Source organism: Cavia porcellus, unplaced genomic scaffold, assembly GCF_034190915.1.
Source record: "Cavia porcellus strain 051 isolate PalLab524CR breed Dunkin Hartley unplaced genomic scaffold, mCavPor4.1 scaffold_18, whole genome shotgun sequence".
Taxonomy (NCBI): domain Eukaryota; kingdom Metazoa; phylum Chordata; class Mammalia; order Rodentia; family Caviidae; genus Cavia; species Cavia porcellus.
The window spans coordinates 20195653-20220946 of NW_026947501.1; the positions used below are offsets into that span (position 1 = coordinate 20195653).

Sequence of the window (25294 nt, forward strand, 5' to 3'; positions counted from 1 at the left end):
GTCTTGATTGCAGGGCTGGAGGTGTCTGGAGTCGGAGTCTGCATCTGCAGACAAGCTCCCCTGGCAGCGGGGCTGGAGGAGGTTTGAGAGGGCCAGGCCGGGGCCACGAGGGCGGCCAGGGGTCAGCTGTCCAGGGGAGGTGGCCAAGTCCTTCACAGCAGCAGCAGTGGCAGAGGGCGAGGGAGGAGGTGGCGAGCTGAGGGCTCCATGGGCTGAGCTGGGGCGACTCCACATGGGGGGCCGCAGAGGAGCAGACGCAGTCAGGCTCCTGCATTGAGCAGAGCAAGAGGCGAGCAGTGGCCCCAGGGCCCCAGGGAGGGAGGGCAGCACCGGGCACCGGCCCGGGCAACGCAGGAGGCTCCCACGGCTTCCCGGCGGTGATGCTGCAGGGACTCCTTGCCAGCGCTTGGGTGGCGAAGGCAGGAGGCAGCTCGCTCTCGTGGGCCTGGAAAGGACTTAAGGAGGGAGGGCACAGGAGACCCTGGGGGCTGAAGGAGGGACACCGCTGGGGAGCTGCTTAAATCACTGCCCTTTAACGTATTTATTTGCTTTTTAAAATAACAATGTTACGTGTATATCGTTAAAAATCAAATGCTATAAATAGCAAATTTATGAAATGAAATCAAATTCTGAACTTTTCAGTCCCTTCTCCTCAGATAACAATTATGATCAATTTCTTCTTACCTGCTGCCTTTCCTCCTTTCTTTCTTTCTTTTTTTTTGAGGCAGGGTCTTGCTATGTGGTTCAGGCTGGCCTTGAACTAAGGGATGCTTCTGCCTCAGCCTCCCAAATGCTGAGATTACGGCATGTGCTACCACGCCCAGCTTTTCTTTCTTTCTTTCTTTCCTTCCTTCCTTCTTTCCTTCCTTCCTTCCTTCCTTCCTTCCTTCCTTCCTTCCTTCCTTCCTTCCAGCTTTCTTTCCTTCTTGCTGGAGGTGGCTCCAACCTATTCCCTTACACACCCCAGGAAAGCACTCTGTCATGAAGCTAGAGCCCAGCCCAATTCATTTCTTACATTTTTCTTCCAGAAGAAAAAAAGCACCCTCATATATACAGAATTGTCTCTTGAAAGCTGAGCGACCCTTGGCTGAGTTTAAACATGGACTGGAAAGGGCCACGTAGAGAAAGAGGAGACGGGACTGAGGACTGATGGGAGATACCTGGGAGCTGGCGATGCTCAGAGACAGGGATGACATCCAGGAAGGGAAGGGAGAGCCCTGGCCAGGCGGGCAGGAGTGCTGGCCCTGGAAGGAGGGGCAGAGCTGGTGAATGGAGAAGGGAGGTCGAAGGGCTGAGGCCAGGGCTGATGGTGTCACAGGTAAAGTCACTGGGCGTGGAGGGGGTGACACAGGCATGGTGGAGCCCTGAACTTGGGTAGACGGAGTGGAAATGGAGGAACCTTGGGCTTGGGCGTTGTGTGGGTCCCTCTGTGCGTGTTTCAGTCCACTGCAGAGATAGGTGCCAAGTGCTGGTGGGGGTAAGGCGGGCCCGGAGGGAGGGACACTGGCCTTGGGGCCTATCGTGTGGCGGAGGGAGGAAGACTGACATCTTGGAATCAGAGACCGGGAATGGGAAGCGGACCTGCCCTGTCTGTGTGCCTGGGGGAGCAGCCTCCCCCTCCAGAGGCAGGAGAAGAAGCCGGCCTGCTGCAGAGGCTGGCTGGCCTGGGTGGGTGCAAGGTCTCCAGTACATCCTGGATGGGAAGGGGCTGGGGCAGGGCGCTGTCCAAGGGCTGGGGTCTGGGGTGCTGTCCGAGGCACTGGGACAAAGGCCAAGCGAGGGACAGGCCGGGTGGACGGGAGGCAGGAGCACGGAGAGGGCTCCTCCCCTCCTCCTCAGGGCTCCTCCCCTGTGTGGCTTCTTGGCAGGCTCCTCACTTTTCCTATCCTCTTCCCTTTTGCCTGTATCTGTCTCTGAGTTTTGCCTTTCTATAAGGACTGCAGTCACACTGAGTGAAAGTTACGCTGCTGACCTCATTTTCACTTAATTCCACCCTTTTCCTAAGGAGAGTGTATGGTGGGGCACGGTCTCACCCTACCTGACGGTGTGCTGTCCTCTAGAGCTGGCTGAATGTCTGTCCCATCCTAGCGGGTTTGTCTCTCAGGGCAGGATCCTGTAGGCCAGAGAGTCCTCTTCAGAGGGGCAGCCGAACAGGCCGGCTTTGTGGTGGCTGCTGAGTGACCCCAGACAACCTCGAGTCTCCTTACCAGCCCTCTCTATCCTAAACGACATGACACGTTCCCTGGGCTGTGACAGTTGCCAGTTGCCATGACGATGACTGGAAAGAATCATAAAAGGAGAGAGAAGAGGTGGAAACCCAATTCTCAGTCACTCCCCACCCCTCCCCTTGTTAGCTCATCCTTCTCCTTTGTTGGGTTCTCCTCCTCCTCCTCCTCGGTTCCTTTATTCCAATCTGTAGCCTTTTGACCCCAAAGTGGAGGAGTCGACTTGTGAATTTCACTCCCACTTCAATTTTTTCTTAGAATAAGTTTCTTTTCCATCTTGTAACTGGCTCCACAATTCTAGAGGGCCAAAGGAGCCACCCAGTTTGGGGTCTGTCAGTCTCAGTTACTCTCCTTGTCCCTGAGACACAAACACCAAACATCCACAACTTGACAGAGCTTCATTGTGGCTCCAGTTTCTGTCCTTGTGTGGCAGGTTCCAGGGCAGGTTGGCATGTCAGGGGGCATGTCAGGGAAAGCTAGGAAAAGCTGCTTGTGTGTGGCCACAGGGTAGTCAACAGGGTGGCTGAGAGGGGAAACACCTTCCTGGTCACCCCCTGAGGCCCTGTCTCCTAACAGGAGGTCAGCTGTGAGCCCCCATAATCCCAGAACCCTTCGATAGCCCCATCTATGATCACGTGAGACTCTTGGGGACATCTGGATGGGGGGGCACCACAACAGGCTCAGATGTTGGTCACACTGGGGCTAAGGACTTAACCTATGAATCTCGTGGGGACCCTGTTGAGGCCTTGGGCAGTAAACACAGCGGGTCTCAGCTCCAGTGCCTAAGGGCTGCATGATACCAACCTCCCCGAGGTACTGTCAAAGGTAGATGAGAAAAATCCGGTGTGTTTTGAGTGTTTGATACAAATCGCCACCGTCACTGCCATCACCATCATCCCCGTCGTCCTCTCCCTGGCTCGGCAGACTGGCGGAGGCGGGAGCAGCAAGCTTGCTGTCTTGCACGCTGTGTCCAGGAGATGCTGCCCAGCTCTTGCAGGAGGAGTTGCAGGGTAGAGCTCATCTCCTCGCTCTTACACAGAGGAGCTGGCTGAAAAATGCTCTCTGGTTCACTCTGCTTAAGGCGGGCAGGGAAAGAGTCAGGCGGGACCTGTATTTTCTGCAGGAAAAGTGAAGGAGCGTTGGCTTTATTATGTGGATGAAAGAAGTGGAGCTTCAGGGCCTGCTGGCGGGAAAGCTTCTTTGTTCTGTGTCCTGTCACTCTGTTAGCACTGTCCTCCCAAGGTCGTCTTATGTCACCCACCCCCAAAGTAGAGATTTACAGTGATTTCAGATTTGTGAGAAAGGCAGGTTCTCTCCAGGCGTCCGGGGCACACTTCAGTTGTGTGTGCCGAGAACTGGAAACAGGCACTGGAGCCTCAGAACCCTCCGAGCTCCTCCTGCAGGCTGGTTTGGAGGCCTTGCACCAGTTCCTGCAGACTGAGGCCCCTGAGTGAGCAGTATCAGCCTCCCGGGATGGAGCTGGGGGAGCACAGATTCCTGGGCTGTACCCCAGACTCTCTCATGCTGGGGTTTGAAAGTGTCTATTCCAAAGTTCGGGTGTTGACCATAAGGGCCAGTACGATGGCTTTGTGGGGAGCAGCAGTTAAAAGGCCAGCAGGCCAATGGCGTCTCTCTGCAGGGAAGACTCCCTGCAGCTTCAAGGTCTGTTACAAGCTGTGAATGATCAGGCAGGAAGAAGGGCTGCTGCACAAAGCTGGGCATCCTAGCTACTCAGGGTCTGAAGCAGGAGGATCACAAGTTCGAGTCCCACCTGGACAAATTAAGGAGATGCCCATTGCAAAATAAAAATAGAAAGGGCTGGGCATATAGAGTGTTGCCTAGCATGTGGGAGCCCCTGGGTTCACTCCCCTGCACTGAAAAAAAAAAAAAAAAACAACAATAGCTGGGGATGATGACAAGAATCAGAAAAAACAACAGGCTGGAAATTTAGCTCAGCAGTGTAAGCACCTGCCTGGGAAGCATGTTTTGAGTTCAATTCTCGGTACCAAAAACAAAACAAAAAAACAAAAGTTTAATTGATGGGCTGAATGCAACAAGACGGAATTGGGAGGGGGCTTTAGGAAGGGGTGGATTTTGGAAAGATTTTGGGGATGTCAGGTCCTTTGAGGTTCTGAAAGAACTTGGCTACATCAGGAAGGGGGGGAGAGGTGTGCTCTAAGAGAAATGTTAGAGCAACATATTTTAGGTATTTTTATTTTGGTATAATGAACATACCATGAAATGTACCCTTTTACCCCCTTTTAAGTGTACAATGGGCCAGGCACGACAGTGCATGCCTGTAAACCCAGCACTCAGGAGGCTGAGACAAGAGGATGGCCATGAGTTTGAGGCCAGCCTGGGCTATGAAGTGAGTTGGAGGCCAGCCAGAACTGCGGAACTGCATAATGAAACCCTGTCTTGAAAAGACCAAAAACAAAACAAACAAACAAACAAAAACCTCACCCAACTGGCCATCAAACAGTGCAATGCAGTGCTATTAATCACGTAGACACTGTGCAACCATTAACAGTATCCATCCAGACTGTGCAAATAATTTTCAGAGGAAGTCTGGAGAAATCTCTGGCGCCATCCTTCCTGTCTGTTCCTTTAAGAGTCACCTGTTACCTTCGAGCAGTAGACAGCAGGGTTGGTAAAATGGGTTGAACAGTAGGAGGAGGAGGTGCCACGCTGTGAGCTGACTGCAGTCATCTGTACCGAGCCTGGCGCCTGGGAAGAGGGAACAGATCGAGCAGCCCTGTTCACCATCTGGCGTGTTGACTCCTAAGACCCTGGGCACACTGGGCAGCCGCACTGAGGCTGATCAGCGCTGGTCAGGCAGCGGTCCCCACCTTTTGGGGCACTGAGAAAGTTGGTGGGTGTCATGGGAGACAGCTTTCTCCCAGAGCAGCACAGAGGGGTAAATGGCAGGGTTGGTTTCTGGGTGATCCAAGGGAGCACGGCACCGAAGTCCCATGCACGTCCGGTTCACAGCAGGGTGTGTGTTCCTGTGGGAATCTGATGCTACCCTGGGCTGACGGGAGCTGGGGCTCAGGTGGTATCAGTCAGCGGCCTGAGGGTTGGGGACCCTTGGAACGGTGGGCATTGTGTTAGGAAGTAGAAACTCAGGGCATCATTTTTAATTTTCTCAAGATTTCATTAAATGGAAGAGAGAGAACTTGATTCTTTGTTGTGTTCCATTCCCGCAGGTGCAGGACTCGGAACAGAAAGGGAAGATGGACCCAGGCAGTATGAGGAAAGACTTGCCCGTCCCTCCTGGTCAGAGCCAGGAGACACTGTATGTGTGTCCCCTGCCTGGGTCCGGGCTGGACAGGGCTGGGAGCTACGGTGTGTGGTACTTCCCACAGCCGGCCAAGAAGCAAACCCACGTATCTGCACCACTTTGGAAATGGGAGAAAAAATAAAACGAACACAATAAAGCAAAGTGAGGGACACTTTGCTTTCCTTTTTTGCATTTTTTTCTCTTTTTCTTCCTCCCTGTTTTGGAGTTGTGACCTTGAAGACTTTCCTGACAAATATCCCTGTGTTTTGGAGGGTGGTGGCAGCTGGGAATATAGCTCAGTGGCACAGTGAATGCCTGGCAAGTGCAAGGTCATGAGTTTGATTCCTGATCCAAAAAAATTCTTCCATTATATAGTTCAGGCTGTCCGTGATCTCACTACCCAGCCCAGGCTGGCCTCGGACTCACAGCAGTCCTCCTGTCTCAGCCTCCAGAGTGATGGGATTACAAGTGTGAGCCACCACGCCCGGCCTAAGTATTCCTGCTTTGAGGCAGCTGCTTTCTGTCAGGGACCCACAGCTTCCCAGGACCAGTCGCCCTGCGCGGTGATTGGGTGTGAAGAGATGTGATCGTGTGTCTGTGTACTCCAAGACTGAACACCTGTGGAGGCCCACAGCAACACGTGAGAAATTGTCCATCTCTAGTCCCTGCACAGTGATTCCCGAGATAGAAAGTAAGATGATTTATCTCAAAATGACAGCATCCTCCAAAAGCTCACAGCACATGAAAAGCATCCATCACCTGGCATTTATCACATACTCCAGGGAACTCTCAAACCCCACGCAGGCCGTGGCCGGGGGCTCTTTCTCAAGTTTGCTGAGAAACCTTGACTTTCACTGCCCACCCTGCAAGCCTGTGGCACAGAGGTGGCTCGGGGTTTTGCAGAAGGAAGAGGTCATCTGGGTGTGGCCGTCTGTGATCCTCACCCCAGATCCCTTCCTGATACTGCTATGGGGCCTTAGTTTGGGCTGTCAGGGGGTTCCTGCAACTGCCTGGTGAGTGGGGAGTCATTTTTGTGCGATGCCTTTTGTGTAGGAGTGTGAGAGGAGTGAACTCAGCTCCTGTCTCTGACACTTTTTTTTTTGGTCTTTTTTGGTCTTTTTTGAGACAAGGTTCTGCTATGCAGTTCAGGGTGAACTCACTATGTAGCCCAGGCTGGCCTTGAACTAGCAGAGAGCCTCCTGCCTCAGCTCATTTTTGAGCCACCAGCACACTGCTGTGGTGACCTGGATGTGGAGGGTGGAAACACCCTTCTGAGACCGAGGGGGGCTTCAAGCAGGCATCTTCCACAGAGCTACACCCATGGCTTTTTTTGTTTGTTTTAAAGATAGGTTCTGGCTAATTTGCCAAGTTGCCCAGGCTGGACTTGAACTTATAAGCCTTCTGCTTCAGCTTCCCAGAGTGCTGAGTGTCAGCATGCCTGGCTTTTATTATTTTATTTCAAGACTGGGTCTCTGGGGCTGGGGATATAGCTCAGTGGCATAAGTGCCTGCCTGGAAAGCACAAGGTCATGAGTTTGATTCCTGGAACAAACAGAATACAAAAAGATTGGGTTCCACTATATAGTCCAGCCTTAGCCTGGAACTTACCATATTGCCCTGCCTCAGCCTCCCCAGAGCTGGGATTGCCCACTCTTAAAGTAGTGTTACACCTGGGCCATTTCCCAAAAGCCACCAGGAAGGCTATGCTGCTATAAATACTTTGTCTCATACATTTCCATGATAAAATTATAGGCTGGGGATTTAGCTCAGCGGTATAAGCGCCTGCCTGGCAAGCGTGAGATCGTGAGTTTGATCCCTGGTATAAAAATCAACAGTTTTGCAATAGACTTTTTTTTTTTTTTGGTACCAGGAGTTGAACTCAGGGCCTCATGCTTTCCAGGCTTTGCAATAGATTTTATCTCCTTTTTAGCTTCAAATTTTTCTGATGGCAGCAGTGTTTGCCAATCAGACTTGTTCTGGTTTCTTCTGGTATTTAAAATTTGACACCTTTTGATTTAATCAGTCTCCTTCAGGATCTTCTCTCTAATTCCTCTTAGGCTTTTCCTCTGTCTCTGTCTTTTACAAGGTCTTGCAATACATTCAGAGTAGCCTCCCACTCTGGTGATCTCCTGTCTCAGCTTCCCAAGTGCTGGGATTTAGACCTGCGCCACCATACTTGGTATGTGGCTACAGGATTTGTACCCAGCGCCCCAGGTTCTCAGGCCTTTGAACTTGGACTGAGCCATGCTCTGGCATCTCAGGGTCCCTGGCTTGTAGGTGGTTTGTGGTAAGGTTTCTCAGCCTACATCCTCACGGGGGCTCTGGCCTTGGCCCTCCTGTCTGTGCCTGGGTTCCAGATTTTCTCTGGAAGAACACACTACTGTTAGCTACTGGTCACCGTGTCCCTGATGGCCAGGCCCTCAGGATTTCCAGGAAGCACATGTGGGAGGACTCTGGACAGCTTGAATGTCAGGGAAAAAGGCTGCACTGAAATGAAATCTGGGTCTAACGAAGTAAGAACCTGAACTGGCCTATAGCTTTGCTCCACATCTTTCCAGGTGATTGGAGCAGTGTGGGGCGGTGGGAAGTCAGAGTCAGAAGCTAGGACTCTTAGGTTCTGCTTTTGGTTCTAGAAACAACCCTAGATGCTAGCTGGGTTTTTTGACCTCCTGGTTTTTTTTATTGGTAAGAAAGACCAGAAGCAGCTGGGGCAAGTCTGATGGGCAAGGATTTCTGCCATCAGAAGAGTGCAGAGGGCCAGCCTGCTCTGTGCCTGGCAGACAGTTAGAGGACTGCATTTGATAGGTCACTCATAGGTGACCAACAGCAGCCCAAGACCTGAAGATGTGGGGCTCCATCCCTTCCTAAGGAAAAGGAGTTCAGGGCTAACTGGTCTTTTAAGAGTTTAAACCCCCAGGTTCCAGGTGTACCCCACTTGTAATCTCTGCTAGTTGGGAGGCTGAGGCAGGAGGATCATAAGCTCAAGCTTATTGGGGCTTCTTAGTGGAACTCTGTCTCAAAATAAAAAAGTGCCTGGGGATGTGGCTTAGTGGTAGTCCACTTGCCTAGCATGTGTGGGGATCTGGAACAAAACAAAACCCTGTAACTAGCAGCTCTCAGTGCGGACACCAACCTTGATTATCCTGGTCTCCACAGTTTTGGTGAACTGTGTGCCTTGAGGTCCATTGGGCAGTCTCAAAAGCAAGACTGGCCAAGATAGCCTTCCCAGAGATGGCCTGCCGGCCTCAGTCAAGGAGGACTTACTTACTTAGGTTTTGCAGGGTGGGATGTGTTGAAGTCAGGGCCTCACAATCCTAAGAGGCAGGTGCTTAGCCCCTGAGCCACATTTCCGGCCCAGTTGATACTGACACCAGCCACATGGCCTGCTCCTGTGGGGCAACAGTAACATAGGGTCCCAACATGGAACTCCTCCTGCAGACAAGTGTTTCCCCAGCTGGCCATTGGAAGGCGGTTGTTCCCAGTGTGACCTGAGCCAGGAAAGCTGGAGCCAGGGCGGCTGGAGACCCGACGTCAGGCAGGGCATCTCCGGCTGCTCCAGCTTTTTCGTCTTTTTCTTGAATTTTTCTTGAAGCACTTGCTGGTCCCCAGGCCTCACTCTTAAAGCCTCTGTCCTGTTTCCTCAGGGCAGCACGACAGACCTGAAGGTGTTCATTTTCTTGGCTGTTTGCTTTATAATGGAGGGTGTTCTGAGGCTGGAAATCATTCAGGTTTAAGGCTAAGGGGGTGGATTTGGTGGTGAAGCGGGCCGGGACAGTGGGGTATCTGTGTGTCTGGCAGCTTCCCATACCCCCCCCCCCCAGTTGCCGCACAGTGTGTGTCGCATTGGACCCAGGCTCACAGGCTGCCCACAGGACCAAGGAGGCAGCCAGGGCCCAGCCCTAGGATCTCGTTGAACTGATCCTTCATTCCCAGCCCTGGGTGACCTTGGGGTGCTGGGACCTTCCCCTCCTATTTCCCTGTTCCTCCCCGGCCGAGGTGGCCACAGGTTGCCATGGTCAGCGTGTCTAGAGCTCAGTAGATGCCCAAGCCACCTGCTCAACCAGGAGGCAGGAGGGCAGGAAGCCAGACAGGAAAGAGAAAGAAAAGAGAACAGAAAACGGCGCAGACTTGGTTCTGGGGCTTCTTGGCTCCTCATGGGGCGTGTGTGAAGACTCAGCAGCAAACTTTCGGGGACCTTCCCACCAGGTGTTGTAGTGTGTGTGTGTGCGTGCACGTGTGTGTGCCCTGTGGGCAGGGGATACCCCAGGCTTGTGTTTGATTTCGTGAAAGGCCTTTGGTCTCCCCGTGGCTCCTAGAGCAAGTGGCAGCTTGAAGCTCAAGGAAGCTGGCTGAACTTCTGCAGCTCTGCACGGCGGGCGGGGAATCACCGTGACGGGACTTTTAGGCAGCAATCAAGACACAGGAAAAGCTCTGGGAAACCTCTTGTCCTCAGAGCTGTCCTGACACTGTTTTGGTTTGCAGTGGCCTCAGCTCTGCTCTGTGCTGACCCCTTGCTGAGGGGCTCAGGGCCTGACTTTGCTGATAAAGCTGAAATCCCCTGGGTCACGGCTGGAGGGGTTGGGGGGTGCTGGCGGTGGCACAAGTGGATTTTGGCACCCAGAGAGGTGCTCTTGTCTTGCACTGATTCTAGGCGTGTTCCAAGCTGGTCTGGACATGTGACTCAAGCTATGATTTAGGACAGTGGCTTTCTAGGCTCTGACTTTTTTTTTCTCTCTCTCTCTCTCTCTCTTTCTCTCTCTCTCTCTCTTTTTTGTGAGCCAGGGTCTCATTGTATAGTTCAGGCCCTGAATTCACTATGTTGCTCGGGCTGGCCTTAAACTCTTGGTGATCCTCCTGCCTCAGCCTACAGGATGCTGAGATTATAGGTGTGTGCCTTTAACTCTGACTACTGATTTGAAGGGGATCCCCTTGGTTGGGCGGCCCTGAAGACAGAGGCAGCCACCCTCACAGTGGCCCTGTCGTAGGACCTAGGGATCCAATATGCTGTGGAGTGGGACAGTCTGACTTGCCTAGATTTCGTCCAGGATGAAGAGCTTAGCGCTTATAAGAAGAACTAGGGAGAAGAAGAGTATTCCCAGTTGTTTGTACCTTCTACTATGGCTTGAAATTTTGATTTTGTACCTGTGTAGCTTTTATAAAAATAAATATATGAAATGATTATAGATCTCGTAATTCATGACTTCATTGCATTGGTGTTAACATGGAAATTGTTCAGGATATTTTGTTATATGAAAAAACGCAGGTTATAAGGCCACACAGTTCTGTTTTTGAGGACATACAGGAATTGGCAATGAGAAAAAGTCCTGGTGAACATATTCTAAGTTTCACTTGGTAGTGGAGTTTGGGTGATTTTAAGTAAGTTTTTGTACTATATTTTCTAACGTCCTTTAAATACGGCAACATATCATTTGTGTTATAAAAGATAATGGGAATGAACAGAATCCCAATGTGATAAGAAATAATCCCAAGAATTGGCAAGTGGAATCATATCAAATTAAAAAGCTTCTGCACAGCAAAAGAAACAGCCAACAGAGTAGAAAGGCAATCTACAGAGTGGGAAAAATTTCTGCCAGCCATTCCTTAGACAGAGGACTCATGTCTAGAATATATGAATGAAAAGAGATAGACCACCCCAAAAGAAAAGACCATCAAAAAATAGAGAACCAAAATGAATAGACACTTGTCGGAAGAAGTACAAATGGCCAAAACTACCTGAAAAAAAAATGCTTATCATCACTGATGATCAGAGAAATGTAAATTAAAACCGCACTGAGTTACCATTTTTCCCCAGAAAGAATGGCTGTCATCAAATAATCTAAAAAATGATGATGATGACAATGATGATAGGTGTCTTGGTTACTTTTCTCTCACTGCTGAGACAAAATACCCGATGCCCAATAGTAGGGAAGGAAAGATTTATTCATCTCATAGTTGTGGAGGTTTCAGTCCACAATTGGCTGGCTCCACGGCAGCCATGGCACAGGGGCAACTATTTATGGTGATGGAAAACAGACAAAAGCAACAAGCGAAAAAGGAGACGCACAATAGAAGACTCTTTCTGTCCCTTACATCGTATGTAGGCCGCGGACCCTAGGGTGGGTGTGTCACTCGCATCATAATCCCAGCTTTGAACCATGAGTCAGCTGCAACTCTAGGAGCTGCCCCCATGACTGCCTAAGGCTTTGGGGGCACAAACCATAACAAGAGGAAAAAGCAGTTTTACTGCATTGTTAGTGGGGAAGTAAGTGAGTACAACCACTGTGCAAATAGCGTGAAGAGTTCTCAAAAAATTAAAGGGAGAAATTTGTTTTACTCAGCTATTCTTCTCCTAGGTATCTTCCCCAAAGAGTTGAAGTCATTCTATTACAGTGATACATGATACCCATGTTTATAGCAGCACAACTTATAGTGGCTGCATCTTGGAAACAGCATATATGTCCATCAACAGATTAATGGGTAAGAAAATGTAGTATTTATACACCATGAAGTACCATACTGCTACAAAGAAATACAAACAGGGGGTATTTGTGGGTAAATGGTTGCAATTTGAGAGCATAATATTAAATGAAATAAGTCAGACACAAGCTCAAATATCACATGGTTTCTGTTATATTAGAAATGTTATATATATATATGTATGAATAAGTTCAGATACTACCTTGAATTATATATTCCACAGTGGTACACACATTTCAATATACATGTTACTTTGTTCCAAAGTACAATATACATGTTACAATATACAAATACAATATACTTGTTATACTACAAGTTTATCTTAATTCATTGAAAATAAAGTTTGCATTACAAAAGTTACATAAACATATGGAAGTTAAATAATATCCTCTTAAATAACCAATGCACCACTGATAAAATTAAACAAGAAACTGTACACTTTATACAAACAAACAGTAATGCCACTATGACATATTGGGACTTATGGGACGCAATGAAAGCAGTTCTATAAGGGAGATTTGTAGTAGTGAATTGCACATAAGAAAAACACAGTGACTTCAAATGTATGACCTAATGTTGAAACTCTAACTTCTAGAAGAGAAAAATAAGTTAAGCTCAAAGCTCATATGAGGAAGGAAATTATAAAGATCAAAGCAGAAATTAATGCAATTGAGACTAAGTAAACAATGCAAAAAATTAATGAACAGGAGAGTTGCTTCTTTGAAAGAGTAATTAAAAGAGACAAAACCCAAGTCAATCTTACCGAAACAAACAAAAATCCAAGTCCATGCAATTTAGAACGAAAAGCATGAAATCACAACGAATCCTGCAGACATCCAGATCATCACTAGCACTTGAAAACCTGTACTCAAGTAAGATGGAAAATTTAGAAAAAATGGATAGAGGGCCGGGGATTTAGCTTAGCGGCATAAGTGCCTGCCTTGAAGTGCGTGGTTGTGAGTTTGATTCCCAGTACAAACACACACACGCGCGCGCACACACACACACACACACACAAAGAAGAAAAGAAAAAATGGATACATTCCTAAATACTTATGAATTACTGAAGCTGAATCAACATGATATAAAAATTCAAAACAATTCAATATTAGTGAAACTGAAGAAGTAAAGCCAACAAACAAACAAACAAACAAACAAACGCCTACAAGCAAAGCAAGTCCATGTCTTGATGGACTCACTGCTGAATTCTACAAGAACTTTAAAGAAGGCATAATACCACAACTTCTCAGACTCTTTAATTAAATTGAAAGGGAAGCAATACTACCAAAGTCATTTTTAGAAACAAGCACAAAACTGGTAAAAGACCCAACTAAGAAAGAGGACCAGGCCAATCTCTTTAATGAGCATAAATGCAAAAATCCTCAGTAAGATACTAAAACAAAATACAGCAAAGCCTCAGCAAGATCATATATTGTGACCAAGTAGGATTCATCCCAAGGATGGTTCAGCCTATGCAAATCAATAAATGTAATACCCCACATGAACAGAATCAAGGACAAAACCACAGGATCATCTCAATAGGTGCAGAAAAAGCATTTGACAAAGTCCAGAACCCACCGATGATTAAAAAAAAAAAAAAAAAACCCTAAAGAAAACTGGAATAGAAAGTCTGTATCTCAACTGATAAAGCCATCTGTGTCAAACCAACAGCCGACATCATACTAAATCATCAAAATCTGACAGCTTTCATTTTAAAATCAGACAAGAGAGGAATGGCCACTATTACCACTCTTGTTCAATATATTGTAGTTCTGGAAACATTAGCCAGAGCAATTAGAAAGAGAAAGAAATACAAGGAATATGGATAGGAAAGGAAGAAGTTAAATTATCATTATTGCTGGATGATAGGATACCATACATAGAAAATCCCAAAAACTCCCCCCAAAGACTAGGTTTAGTAATCAAATTTGGTAATGGAGCAGGGCAAAAATACAACAATCAAAAATCAGTAGTATCCCCGTACATCAAAAAAAAACCTTACTGAGAGAGAAATTAGGGAAACAGCACCTTTCACAATAGCATCCAAAGAATGAAATACTTAGGAATCAACCTAGTGAAGTAAAAGAGTTTTACACTGAAAACCACAGTACTCTGAAAAGGAGATAGAGGAGCATACGGGAAGGTGTCCCTTGTTCTTGGGTAGGCAGAACCAATACAATGAAAAATGGACATTTCCAAAACTGTTTTTTTTTTTTTCCTGTCTTTTTGAGACAAGGTCTCACTATGCAGTTCAGGCTGGCTTTGAACTCACTTTGTAGCCCAGGCTGGGCTCGAACTCACAGTGGTCCTCCACCACGCCTGACTCCAAAACTGTGATACAGATTTAATGGAATCCTGATCAAAATACCAACTGCATACCTCACAGATCTAGAGAAAACAGTCCTAAATTTCATCTGGAACCAGAAGAGAGCTAGAACAGCAAAGGCAGTTCTAGGCAACAAAGACACGATGGCGGCATCACAATTTCTGACTTGAAATTATACTACAAAGCTACCGTGATTAAAAAAAAAAGGCATAATACGGGCAAGACAGCCTCCCTGCAACAAACAAACAAACAAACAGGCAGAGGATCAGTGAAACAGATTAGAAAATGCAGAAACAACTCCAAACAAAATGGAGCACAGATACTGGCCAAGTGGAGAGAACTTGTTCAAAGGGGAAGAGGAACCCGGGAGCAGGAGGACAGGGGAAGGGACCGAAGAAGGGTAACACACATGAAGGAAATGAAGTGATGGAAACACAGTTTTGTAAGAGGAGAAGGAGATTGGGGAGGAGAAGAAGGTTCAAAGGGAAGGAAGGGGAATGGGGAAAAAGAATTGAGATATATTACATAGAGGAGCAGACTCCCTGTGATAAATGTGATCGTTATGGATGGTAAAATTGTACCAATGAAATTAATGTTAGAAAGTTTGTGTTATCTGTTTGTTTCTTTTTTATAAGGATTTTTTTTTGGTTTATATCTTATACTGAGTAACTGTTTTGAAGATAAGGACACACGGTATAATAGTTATTGTTATTCTCATTATTTGGTTATAAAATGTTTCATTTTTTCATGAAATAAGAAATAAAGCTATTAGAAGGAATATAATTTACCACCACAACATATTCTGAATTTTTTCTTTCCTTTCTTTTGTTCTTTTCCCCTTTTTCTGAGCTCAAGTGTGTTGGTTAGGAAGTAGGGTTATTTAACTTGATTTAAATAGGGTTATTTAAATTGACACTTTAAAATTTTGAGACAGGATCTCATTTTATGGTCCAGGCCAGTTCATGGTTCTCCTGCCTCAGCCTCGTAAATTCTGGGATTATGGGTGTTATAGGCATGTGACATTACACATGGCTCTTAAAATAATGCTAAATTCAGGTGGGTTATTTAAAAATTTGAATTAAAACTGAATAATAGTTGTGACATTTGGGAAAAAATGCAACTGTTGTTTACAATGGTCTCCATGTTGAAAGATTTTTTTAGCAATTTTCTTTTTTTCTTTCTTCTTTCTTTGGTACCTGGGATTGAACTCATAACCTTGTACTTGCCAGGCAGGTGCTTGTACCACTGAGCTAAATCCCAGCTTTTTTTTTTTTTAAAAGCAATTTTCTATAGTTGTAATTCACCAGCTAGACTGGTTTGGGTTTTGATTTCTTGCCCTTCGGCCCTAAGTTGTGTCCTCACCCAAACCCTTGTGTGCAAACTCTAGTGCTCAGTACTTCAAGCTGGGACTGTGTTTGGAGTTGGGGCTTAGAGGTGATCGGATAAAATGGTCATGACAGTGAGCCACAGCCCAATACGACAGGCGACCTTAGGCCGAGAGGCATCAGGGCACAAGACGCCCGCCCGGAGGGAGGACGGAGGAGGCCGCCGGAGATGTGGCCGGCGCAAGCCAGGGCGGAGCGGCCTCGGGGAAGCCCAGGCTGTCAGCATCTGGGTCTGGGAGGGAGCTGAGAAATCACCCCCACAGTTTCAGCCACCCAGGCTGCGGTGTTCTACGCTGGCCTCCCTAATTTTGTGTCACTTGCTCCCCTCAGGCCAATGAGACATTCAGGAGTGTTCTTTAAATTTTTTTTTAATTGGGCTTTTCCTTGGATCCAAACTGACAAAATTAAAACTAATTTTTGCATTGGCCGGGACCATTTCTCTTCAAACCTTTGGGGACAGCGCCATCTAGCGAGGGTTAGCATTTTGTATGGATGCAGATCGCCAAGGTCAGCCTCAGGCACAACTAGGACGCCCTCGGACAGCAGGAGGGATGGTGGGGCAAGCGTGGTCCAAGTGAGGGGGAGCGGCCACGTGCCTTCTGCTGTCATAATTAAAAACTGTAAACAGCCATATTTTCCAATCAGCCTCTTATGACGCAATTCGTGAGGGCAGGAGCCGGGCCTCAGGCTTTTTTTAGGGTTTCTGTGTCAATCCAAAGTGCAACTGAGTCGGAAAACAGCTCCCTGGGAAAAACAAAATGCAGTGGAACACATTCTAGGAGCTCATATTTGGGAGCACTTGAGCACAGTAAGAAAAAGCTCATTAATTTTTGTTTATAATATTTTACAATGTCGCTGGAGTCCTAGGCCGGATGTCTGAGTAGAAGTCCCAATGACCCATGCCTGTCTATTTGTCTCCAAAGGCCAACCGAAGACAGGGATGGTGGAGAAGACAGGACAGGAATTTATTCTCAACGTGACCATACCCTGGACAGCTGTTGAGTGTTAGAGTGTCGGTCTGAGCCGCTAACCACTGTCTTGGGGTTACTGCAAGGGTCAGGGTCCAGCTAGCAGCTGGTTCAGGCTGCGGGCTGTTGACCATTATCTGTCAGGTGAGATCAGTGAGAAAGCAGATACAAAGGCCGATGGTTGCCTGCAGGTAGTTTTGATTTTTGTCCCAAGATATATTTACCCATCAGACCTGGTGTTCTGGGCTCCGAGGGGACTTGCAGGAGCCAACGACTCTGAGGAAGGACACAGGAGGGCAGAGGGGCCAGGCTTTTAACCTGCTTTCAGTCCCCCTTGGAACTCAAGTGAAGACTCAGTGTTACTTAGCAAAAGCAGCCTCTCACTTGTTGTGTCTACTGGCATGTGCCTGTAGTCCAGCACTCCGGGGCACTGAGGTAGGATGATTGTCGGTTCCAGCCCAGCCTGGGAAAGTTGGCAGCTTAGTGAAAGCCTGTCTCAAAAATAAGAAATAAAAAGAGTTGGGGTTGTAGCTCAAGGGGAAAGTCCTGGTTCATTCTCCAATTCTGCTAAAAACTACCGCCACCACCACCACCTTCATCACCACCATGAGGGGGCTGGTAGCAAAGTAGGGGACCACAGGACCCCAGGAGTGCTGGGCAGAGTTGGGGGTCACCATAGATCTTGCAATAGTCTGATTTCAGGCTGTGTTAATTAGAATATGATTCCCAGCTGTGCGTGATGGTGAGGCGCACCTGTATCCCAGCACTCGGGAGGCAGAGGCAGGAGGATCACTGAGAGCCGCAGACCAGCTTGAACTACAGAGTGAGACCCTGTCTCAGCCGCCTCTTCCTGAAGCAAAGAACAGGGATATGATTTCCATATGCTGGACGGTAGCAGTCTCACTGCAGAGTTTAGAACATACCATGCTTTGAACTCACTGTCTAACCTAGGCTGGCCTCCAGCTCACAGAGATCCTCCTGTCACAGCCTCCCAAGTGCTGAAATTGTAATTTAAAATTTTTGTTTTGTTTAGTACTTATTTCCAGTACACAATGATTGTATTCATCTTAGGGAACTGGTATAATTACGTGGTGCATCTTAATTGTTTTTGTGTCTCCTTCTTCACCTCTACTCTCACCTCTAGGTTTCTGGATTTATCATAATTTATTAAAAAAAGATTCTCACTTTAAATGTTGAGGTTCTGTTTAATTTTTTTCCCAATCTAAGTTGTCCATATATTCTCCTACATCCCTGATGAATTCCTAGGAATATTCACAGAAATGACATGATCAGAGTTAGAAATAATTATTGCTTCAAAGAAAATGTATATTAAATTTTTTTTTTCATGCTGAGAATTGAACCCAGATGCAGCCCCAGGCATTTAAAAAAATTATTTTGGACAGGGTCTTTCTAAAATGCTCAGGCTGGCCTCAAACTTACAATCTTTCTGCCTCAGCTTCTTGAGTAGCTGGGATTATTGACCTGCCCTACTCTACCTGACTGTTTTAAGGTTTTTAAATATATTTTCTAAATATATTTAAATATTATATTAAATATATTTTCTAAATATATTTAAATATTATATTAAATATATTTTTTTAACCAGTGGTGTGCACAAAGGTTTCTGCCCATTTTTAAAGTCTTCCGTGCTCAGTAAACTTATTGTTTTAACTAGTGCTTTTTTTTGGAGACAAAGTCTCACAATGTCACTGTGTCACTAAGCATATCTCCAACTCACCAGATTGGTTTTTGTTTTTTTTTTTTTTTTTTTTTTTTAAATTTTATTTAAGGAGAAAAGAAAAAAAAAGCAGGGAAAGGGTACAAGTTATATAGATTTACAGAAAAAAAATGAACAGTAGGAAATCACTAGTTAATGGATTACATATTGTCATCTTAGAAATAATTGTTCAAGTCACAAAATTAAAGCTTGTAAAGTGGACATTCCATCAATGATACTGCAAACAGTTCTGTTCATTGATCTAATAAAACTCTGTGATATCATTTTCTATCTTATACACTTAAATATACATGCAGTTATATAGTTTGGAGCACTTTCTTTTCCTCTCTTTTGTACCATGACTATTACACATTTTGGGTTTCATTGCTCCCACGGTTCTTATTACTTTTTTGGAAGAGAGTAAAACCAAATGTGACATAACAGAACAGAATCGGTCAAGTCAAAAGGGTGGACATAATAGATAATGTAAAAACATAATACAAGGTGATCAACAATGGTTACCATAATGCCTCCCGCTATCTCTAATAGAATTGCCTATATCATTAGTTATAATACAATTGAACAAAACAGTAAAGAATAAAACCGACAAAACCAAAACATTGGAGACATTGTAGGTCTTCAAAAGTAGATAAAAGTCAATAAGAATGGGCGTCATAATGAGTCTCATTATCTTTACAGCTGATGCCTAAACTTTCGAACCTGATACTATCCAACAAAACAGAATAGGGGAACATCAGTTAAAAACCAGATGGTGAGAGTAATACAGGGCTTTAAATCAAGGTAATGAAAAGTCAAAGTGGGTTACTATAATATATCCTGCTATTTTTTCCTTTAATTAAAAGGATAAAGATAAAAAAGTAAATAATGGAGTGGAGATTGAGATAAAAGAGGGCATAACAACGAAACAGCGCAGATCAAAACATAACCATTTAAGCAGAATAGTGTTTCACCACCAGATAATCCTAACCTAAAAGTAGTTACCATATTGTCTCTTTCTTTGAAATCCTTGAGTACAACTTCGTATACTGTAGCATTAAGTATATAAAAACAATGTAAAACCATTCAAGAGAATGACAGCATTACAGAGTATTTAGAATCGACTAACAGAAAATGAACAATGGTTTCTGTATAATCTTCTTGTCTTTAAAAGGTTTTTGCTTATACTATCGTACATAATAAAATCCAATAAGGTACAGCCTATTTAGACCATTGGAGACAGAAGGACAAAAGCTAGATGAGCCTTCAGAACAAGATGATACTAAATCAGTATTACCTATTAAGATGTCATTTTCTCCAAAATAGCCGTTCCTATCATCCAATCTTCTCTGCCTCATTTCTGTTGAGCTCTTTTTCTGTCAGTAGCTGTCAGTTTGTCTTCTTCATTTTTTTTTTTTTTTTTTTTTTTTTTTTTTGTCTTCTTCATTTTGTTCTCTGCTCCATTCATTGTGGCCTCCCCGCCACTATTTCTGGGTTCTTTGTATTTTTCTTTTTTTAGAATATCCTGCAATACTCTCTTTAGAGTTGAATTGGTGGTTGCAAATTCCCCCAGTTCCTCTTTATCCTGGAAGCACCTTGTTTTTCCATCAATTTCCAGGGACAGTTGTGCAGGATATCTCAATCTTGGCTGGAGATTATTATCTTTCAAAGCTTGAATTATTTCCCCCCACGCTCTTCGTGATTTGATGGTTTGTGCAGAGAAATCTGCTGTAATTCTGATGGGTGTTCCCTTGTAAGTGGTCTGTTTCTTGTCTCTTACAGTTTTTAATATTCTGTTCTTGTATTGAATTTCTGGAATTTTTATTATTATATGCCTGGGTGTTGCTCTGTTTGGGTTGTAGGTAGCTGGGGTCCTGTATGCCTCATACATCTGAGTATCTTTACCTTTTGCTAAATTAGGAAAATTCTCCTGGATTATTTCTGTGAGTAGCTTTTGTAGTTCCCTTGTTTGTGTCCCTACTTCTTCTTTTATGTTCTTAATCCTTAAGTTATGGATCCTCTTATCATCTTCTTGTCTTTGTATTATTGCTGTTTGTTTCTTTGTTATTTTTAAGAAGTTTTTCATTTCATTCTCCCATATTACAAGTCTGCCCTCCAGTTCAGATAGTCTGTCCTTAGTTTCTTTCAAGCTGTTATGCCAGTCTTCTATAGACTTCTTAGTATCTTGGTAGTCCCTTTGAACCTGCTTCACGTATTCTATGCTTTCTCTGTTTTCTCCATCAAACAATTCTCCCCTTTTTTTCTGTTCTTCCATTCCACCACCTGTTTTTTCTTGGGTGGTACTTAGCACTTCTCTAACTATTCTGCCTACTTCTAGCTTCAGGTCGTTGATAACTTCATTCCTGAATTGGTCTATGAGGCTCTCTATATGGTGCCTTATGTGTATTGGTGCGGTGTCTGCTATTGCCTGTTTCTCAGAATTGGGGGCCGAGGAGCCTTTCTTGTTGCTGCCTCTTCCCATGCTGCCTCTTCTTCTCTGTTCCTTATATATGCAAGCTTATATAAGAGGCCCAGCTTCTCTCCCAGTCAGCCACAGCCTGATCGAATTGCGCCAGTTAGGTGTTCCCGCTCACCGCTGCGCACCAGGGAGTTACGGACCAGGCAGCCTACGCGTCTCCCCTCCCGGCCACCGTCAGGCTCTGGGATCTGGGTTGGGCCAGCCTACCGAGTCCGCCAGCAGCGTCATGCAGGCCAGGCACCTTTCACCAATCCCGTCCGAGAGGGGAATGTGTGGCTGGAGTCGCCACCGCGCCCTGCTCCCGCAGGACTGCTCGGGCCCAGAAAGTCCTCTGCTGGAGTCAAACTGTGGTAGAGTGTCAGTTTCTCTCACTCACCTCACCACAAGTCAGTGCACGCCTCCCTGCCGTTCGCAGATTGCCGTTCTCAGAGCTTCTGCACGTCTCTCCCCTTGCCAAGCCACTGTAGAGGCAGCCAGCCGCCGCGCGACGGGAAACCCAAATCGCGGCTTACAATGGCGCGGGGTCCAGCCTCCACACCGAGGCTTTTCTCTTCATGTTTTAGCACCAGGACTGCATTCCAAGTTGGTTTCTCTCAGCCCAGTTCGTTCCTGAGTCAGCAGAGCATATCTCCACCTGCTTATGTCTCCTTAGTCCGCACCATTCCTGGCTTCTGAGCCGAGTCTTTCAGAGAGCCTCCGGTAGTTGCTGTTATCTGTCCGCCATGTTCTCCCGGAAGTGTCTCACCAGATTGGTTTTTAACTTGTAGTGATCCTCCTGCCTCAGCCTCCTGAGTGCTGGAATTACAGATGTAAACCACCATCACCATGCCTGTATTTTTCTTTCTTTCTTTCTAAAAGAGTCTCACTATGTATCCAGGCTGACCTTGAATTTACAATCCTTCTGCCTCAGTCTCCCCAGGATTACAGGTGTGAGCCACCACCCCTAGTCAATGATTTGTACTTGTTGACTAATAAAGTGAGCTATTACTTTTTTTTTTTTTTTGTACCAGGAATCAAATTCAAGATCTTGTGTTTGCTAGGCAGGGACTTATGCCACTGAGTGTATTTCCGGCCCTAATATTACTTATATATCATGTTTATCATTCATCTTCCTTCTCCTGTTCACTGTTCTGATGGTGTTTCTCCCTCCCATCTCTGTTTCTCTTTCCTTCTTTTTTTCTGTACTGGGGATTGAAACCAGGACCTTTGTGCTGAGCTACATCCCCAGCCCTTTATCTTTTATTTTGAGATAGAGTTTCAAAAAGTTTCTGACTTGCCAAGGCTGAGCTTGGATTTGCATCTTTTATGCCTCAGCTTCCAGAGTGCTGCGATTACAGGCGTGCATCACCATGCCTGGCAGTGTCTTTTTCTTGAATAAAGAGTTCTTTTCATGCTAAAGATATCAACCTGTATGTAATTATTTTTTCCATTTGTAGTGTATGTTTTAATTTTCACTTCTCTGACCTACAAAAAGTTTTCTTTGTATAACCATATACATCAGTTTTACCTTTCATGGTTTTATCTTTGATATTTTTGTCTGCAGGGTTCTAAATTAAAAAACTTTCTGTTTTTTGTTTTTTTTTTGAGCTAGGATCTCACTGTATAGTCTAGACATAGCTTGAATTCACTGTGTAACTCAGGCTGGCCTTGAACTCAAAGTGATCCTCCTGTCTCCACCTCCCAAGTGCTGGGATTACAGGTACCAACCACCACATCCTAGTAATTTTTCAAAAAAATAGGTTGTCAGATCTGTGTGAAGCTCTACATGTGGGCGTTATGCTTTTTCTAAAATACTGTGTGCCTTTGCTGTACTAGTTAGGGCTTCCCAGAGGGGCAGATTTAGTATAAAAATACACCTGATATGTAAAGGGTTGAAAAGTAGGCTCAGAGTGACCACCAGTGTGGAGAGCCGGAGGAGCAGGTAGAAAGTCAAAGGCCTGGTGCTCACTGCAGAGTGCTCTGAGTCCTTGAGGGAAAGCCCAAGGGTGTGCTGGGGAAGGCCCCGCGGGCCTGCGCTGGAAGCCGGAGGACCTGGAGACCACCGTCCAGAGGCGATGGCGGAGAGTGGAGCTCTCCTAAGAAACAGAAGTGCCACTCTTTCCTTCCATCTGGGCTGTGAGGCCACCGTTTGGTGCCACCCTCACCCACAGTGGGGTTTCCTGCTCCAGCCTGCCGCTTACCAGGCACCGTGCAGACCCCCAGGGCTGCATGCCATTGACCCACTAGGCGCCTCTTTTTTTTTTTTTTTTTTTGTTAATAGGAAATCGAAAAGAGTTACTATTTATATATCCTAATTTTTTTGAATTTTTTCTTTAATTAAGACAAACATAAGAAATGACTAAATAATTTTTTTTGAAACAATAAGGGGGAGATTGAGATAAAACAGGACATAACAATATAACAATAGAGGTCACAGCATGACTGTTTCAACAACCTAGTACTTCACCACCTTATAACCTGACTTAATAGTAGTTACCATAGTGTCTTTTTCCTTGAAATATTTGGATAAAACTTCATATACTCTAGCTTCAAATATTTTCATATCAAGAAGCCCAGAATAAAGCCTTTCTAATTAATGAGTGAAAACTTTATAAGGCTTCAAGGCCACCTAATGGGGAATCATGATTACCACATATTTTTATATATTTGAATCATTATTTACATTAGGGAAACTATTCGGTATTCACACATGCGAGATTGATTTATTTCACTAATGAGTATGGTCTCAAGCTGCGCCCATTTATTGATAAATATCTCAATGTGATCCTTCTTTATAGCTGAATAATACTCCATTGTATAGAAATACCACAACTTTTTTATCCATTCCTCAGTTGATGGGCACTTGGGTTGTTTCCAAGATCTGGCGATTACAAATTGTGCTGCTATAAACATAGGTGCACATATATCACTGTGGTATGATGCTTTCAGTTCTTCTGGGAATATGCCTAGAAGTGGAATAGCTGGAATAAATGGGATTTCCAGTCCCAACTTTTTGAGAAATCTCCAGACAGATCTCCACAAAGGCTGTACCAGTCTACACTCCCACCAGCAGTGCAGGAGAGTTCCTTTTTCCCCACAGCCTCTCCAGCATTTGTTGTCGGTTTTCTTGATCCTGGCCATTCTTTCAGGAGTGAGATGGTATCTCAGTGTGGTTTTAATTTGCATTTCTCTAATGACCAATGATGATGAGCATTTTTTCATGTATTTATTTGCCATTTGCATTTCTTCATCTGAGAATTGCATATTCATCTCAGATGCCCATTTTTGGATTGGATCTTTGAATTTCGGAGGTCTGAGTTTCTTTAATTCTTTATATGTTTTAGACAAGAGGCCCTTGTCTGAGAGAGAGTTCACTAAAATCTTTTCCCAGTTTGTGGGTTTTCTTTTCACTATGCTGGAGATTTCTTTTGACATGCAGAAACTTTTTAATAAGAAGTGGTCCCAGTTATTGATTCTGGGAAGTATTTCCCGTGCGGTTTGAGTCCTGTTCATGAATTCTTTACCTACTCCTATGTCTCCAAGGTTTCTACCTATTTTGTCTTCCAATAGATTTAGTGTTTCTGTTTTAATATTCAGATCTTTGACCCATTTAGATTTTAATTTAGTACATGGTGATAGACATGGGTCTAGCTTTAGTTTTCGGCAAATGGAGAGCCAGTTTTTCCATCACCATTTATTAAAGAGACTGTCGTTCTTCCAGTGAACCTGCTTGGCTCCTTTATCAAAAATAAGGTGGTTGAGTGTGTTCGTAGTTGTGGTTGTATCTTCTAATCTATTCCACTGATCTTCAGCTCTGTTTTGATTCCAATACCATGTTGATTTTACTACTGTTGCTTTGTAGTATAACTTCAAGTCAGGGATTGTGATGCCTCCTGCTTTGTCTTTGCTGCTTAGAATTGCCTTTGCGATTCTAGGTCTCTTCTGGTTCCAGATGAAATTTAGGAGTGATTTCTCTAGATCTATAAGGTATGTTGATGGTATTTCTATTGGGATTGCATTGAATCTGTATAACAGTTTTGGGAGAATGGCCATTTTCACAATGTTTGTTCTTCCTATCCATGAGCAAGGGATGTCTTTCCATTTTCTGAGATCATCTTCAATTTCCTTTTTCAGTGTATTATAATTTTCACTGTATAAGTCACTTCTTTCGTAAGAGTAATTCCTAAATATTTCATTTTTTTGCTTGCTAATGTGAATAGTCCAGTTTCTCTTATTTCCCTCTCTGTAATTTTGTTGTTCGTGTATAGGAATGCTATTGATTTCTGAGTATTGATTTTGTATCCAGCCACATTACTGAATTTATTTATTGTATCTAAGAGTATTTCAATGGAGTTTAGGGGGTCTTCTATGTAGAGTATCATGTCATCTGCAAACAATGATAATTTAACTTCTTCTTTTCCTATCTTTACCCCTTTTATTTCTCTTTCTTGCCTAATTGCTC

The 25294-nt window shown here is 45.0% G+C and overlaps 1 long non-coding RNA gene across 1 annotated transcript; it reads left to right on the plus strand.

The window, feature by feature from the left end:
* Positions 1-4412: 4412 nt before the first annotated feature.
* On the plus strand, positions 4413-5697 carry LOC134471486 (uncharacterized). The gene is made up of 2 exons (XR_010040933.1): positions 4413-5097; positions 5432-5697. It is a non-coding gene; the product is annotated as an uncharacterized LOC134471486 (long non-coding RNA).
* The last annotated feature ends 19597 nt before the right edge of the window (positions 5698-25294 follow it).